The following is a 3,806-nucleotide window of genomic DNA, read 5'->3' on the forward strand; positions in this document are numbered from 1 at the left end:
CAAGCAATCAATCCTCCTCCTTTTTAACTTTATACCTTTGTAAATATCAAGAGGACTTTTTGGGTGAAGGGTTAGGCTTGGGTTAAAGGTGGGTGGTTGGGTTAGTGGTTAGTAAAAGGGCGAAAAGCGTAAAAAGCGTCGGTTTTCGTAACACATTTTGTTTTTAGCGACTTTTTATTTTGAAGTATTTCTTCAAACAAGCTTTTGTTTGCATAGCTTTGTTTGTTTTTAACTTCACCATCATTTTTTTTTTTAGTCACAAAAAAGAACGAGCTTGCGAAAAACCGAGCTTGTTACTAAAATAAAGGGTGAAAAAAAATATAAAAAGGGTTTTTGGTGGGTAAAAAGGGTTTAGGGTAAAGAAACGAAAGGTTTAGGCTCAAAGGGGTTAACTAGGGGGATTTTGGGTAGGTAGTAAAAAAAATTGAAAAATAATGGTGTAGAAAGAAAAATGGTTAGTCCTAATGCCTCTATCATTTACTTACTTGGGTTTAAGTTGGTAAGGACCGGGAATGAATCGTCGTGGCAAGTTCTAGAGTTGTAAGAACCAAGCGCCTATTCACACAAGAAACGAAAAATGAGCATTTAGTCTAAAGATGTAAATTTGTATGCTCTATAAAGGCTCAAAACTCACTTTTGTGGGAATGGGTCTTTTAATGTGATCAAGTATATATAATCGAATTTTAACTAGACTTGATATGCCGTTTCATAATTTTCTTATGTTGGTTCTTGTTATCACGACGCTCTCGGTTGTAAATTTTATAAAAATATAACCTTATTAATCTTGGGATTCCTAACTTAAACTTCAGACAAGTAAAAAGAAAAAATGAAAATTTTTTTTTTTTTTGAAAAAATTTGGGGTGTTTAGCGGTTCCAATAGAGTTTTGTGTAAGGCTTGTTGTTTAGGACTTGCAAAATTTCAAAGTGTTAGCTTCCCCCCCACACTTAAATTACACATTGTCCTCAATGTGTCCCAAAAATAAATTTTTAGGTTGATTGGATGTGTAATGTGGTGTTAAAAAGCAAAGATTTATGTTACTGGCAGTCTGGACACGGCCCCGTGGGGACCGGACACGGCCCCGTGTTCAGGTGCCAGTAACAGAAATTAAAGAAATGAGACAGAAGCCTGGACACGGGGGCATGTCTGGTGAACACGACCCATGTCCAGTTACCTGAACTGGGCGTTTTTTCTGCAGGTGGTTCAGCACGGGGCCGTGTTGGTTGAGCACGGCCCGTGTTGAGCCTTCTGTAATGGAGATTTGTGTCGGGTTGCTTCGTTCTTTGTGCATGGGGCCATTTTTCTCATTCCTTTTTTCATCCATTACCACCGCGAGTGTGTTTTATTCCTGCAATATTAAAACTAAAAGATTAAACTAAACTAAGGATAGTTCCGCGGAATGCCTCCGTGGTGCGCCACGTTTATAAGGGTCCTTGGCTAGACCCAATGTGAGGTTATATATTTTCTGAGTGGGATGCGTGGCGTCCCATGTTACACCGTCGGAGAGCAGCATCCAAGCTCGAATCAATAACCTTCATGTAGTTGACCGGGTCGTCGTCCTCTATTCTCTTCCCAACTCCGAATTTTACTTCATCATCCCCATACCTCAAGGTGAGTGTTCCGTCATTCATATCTACCACCGCTTGTGCGGTGGCAAGAAATGGTCTCCCTAGTATGAGGGGGACCTCGGTGTCTTCCTCCATATCGAGTATGACAAAGTCGGCTGGATAGACGAATCTGCTTACCTTTACCAAGACATTTTCAATGACACCTTGTGGGAATTTGACGGATCGATCAGCGAGTTGTATGCTCATTTTTGTAGGACTCGTGGTTCCTAGGCCGAGTCTTTTAAACATTGATGAGGGCATGAGGTTAATGCTAGCCCCAAGGTCGGCTAGGGCATTACGAACGGGGGACTCCCCTATTGAGCAAGGAATCGTGAAGCTTCCGGGATCGATTTTCTTTTGGGGAAGTTTGCTTCGCCTAAATTGACTAATTGCAAATTTTCAATTTTCTTTTTATGAGTGAGGAAGTCCCTCATGAACTTAGAGTATTTGGGCATTTGGGTTAGGACCTCAATAAAAGGAATATTGACATGCAATTGCTTTTATAGACTTTCGAACTTCGCGAATTGCTCATTGTTCTTCTGACGAATTAACCTACTGGGGTACGGAACTCGAGGAGCTTTGGTAGGCTCTGGTGATGGAGGGGAGTTCTTTTCCTGCAGAGGTGTGGGTACCGTTTCTTCTGTTGGCGGCGGCGCTTCTGCAGGCCCTACGGTGCGGTTTCGTAGCGTGATGAGATGAACTTGCGCTTTTGGGTTTGTTTCGGTATTGCTAGGTAATGCGCCTTGCGGTCTCTCGGCAAAATTTTGAGCTATTTGATTTAATTGTTTTTCTATGTTTTGAATAGGGATGAGCATATGCCACCGAATACCGATCCCATACCGATACCGTACCGATCCCGTACCGATCCCAATCCCGATCGGTATTCCGATCGGTATCCACTTTTTGGCGTTTTCGGTATCGGTACGGTACGGTATCGGTATTATACCGATACCGACCCTCAAAATACGGTATAATACCGATACCGTACCGTACCGATACCTAACCGACATGTTTCGGTATCGGTATCGGTACCTAGTTTGGGTGAAATTCGGGATCGGTATTAGGCGGTATCGGTATCGGTTCGGTATCGGATACCGATATGCTCATCCCTAGTTTTGAATACTAGCTTGTTGATTTCTAAAATTTGATTCTAATTGTAGAAATCTTTCCGAGTTTTTCTTTTCAGTGTCGGAGATGAGGCGAGATACAGTATCTTCAAGCCTTTCTCGTCCACTTTGTTGTTGAGTGAAATTTTGTGACTCATTTCTTGGTTGTTGAAAGTTTGTTCGTTGGGTTTGTTGGTTACTACTATTGTCGGGTTCTCTCCAACCAAGGTTTGGGTGGTTTCACCATCCTTGGTTGTAAGTTCCCGTTGGAGGACCCGACGGCCTAGGTCTATTATCAATGTAGTTTACCAATTCTTGTTGATCGTTCGTTTCTTTCATACAACTCCAATTTTCATGTGACCCACCACACCCTTCACAAGCCATAACCGAGACTGTTTTTGTCATTTCCAATTTTTTTATTTTTGAAGAAAGGGCCTCGATTTGGGCTTGTAAAGAAGTGCTTTCATCGACCTTATGGGCGCCCGGGGCAATAGATTTATTGCCTCGTGGGGTGTGCCATTGAAAATTGGTTTGAGCAATTTCCTCAATTTGGTTATATATTTCATGCGGGCGTCGATTACCTAAAAGTCCCCGGAGCTAGAATCAAGTGTCTGCCTTGTATGTGGCAACAATCCATTATAGAAAGTGGATACTTGTTGCCATATCGCAAGGCCGTGATGTGGACACTTGCGTAATAACTCCTTGAACCTTTCCCAAGTTTCATATAAGGATTCCCGTCCTCTTGTGAATATGTATTAATTTCAGTCATTAATTTAGCCGTTTTAGCGGGAGGGAAATACTTATATAGAAATTTTTGGGCTAGTTCATCCCAGGTGTTTACCGATCCAGCTGGGAGGGCGTTGAGCCAAGCTTTCGCTCGGTCTTTTAATGAGAAAGGAAACATTCGGAGGCGGATGGCGTCATTTGATGCTCCATTGATCCGAAAGGTATCACATATTTCTAAGAAATTAGTAATATGTAGATGGGGATCCTCGTCCGCAAGCCCATGGAAAGTTGCGGAGTTTTGGAGCATTTGTATCAAGTGCGGTCGAAGTTCGAAGTTATTTGCTTCGACATTCGGTGCATTGATAGCAG

At 42.3% G+C, this 3,806-nt stretch overlaps 1 non-coding gene across 1 annotated transcript; it reads left to right on the forward strand.

Annotated features, from left to right (window-relative positions):
- Positions 1-3,380: 3,380 nt before the first annotated feature.
- LOC118491959 lies at positions 3,381-3,486 on the forward strand. The gene has a single exon (XR_004892404.1). It is a non-coding gene; the product is annotated as a small nucleolar RNA R71 (small nucleolar RNA).
- The last annotated feature ends 320 nt before the right edge of the window (positions 3,487-3,806 follow it).

This window comes from Helianthus annuus, chromosome 4 (assembly GCF_002127325.2).
Source record: "Helianthus annuus cultivar XRQ/B chromosome 4, HanXRQr2.0-SUNRISE, whole genome shotgun sequence".
NCBI classification, from domain to species: Eukaryota; Viridiplantae; Streptophyta; class Magnoliopsida; order Asterales; family Asteraceae; genus Helianthus; species Helianthus annuus.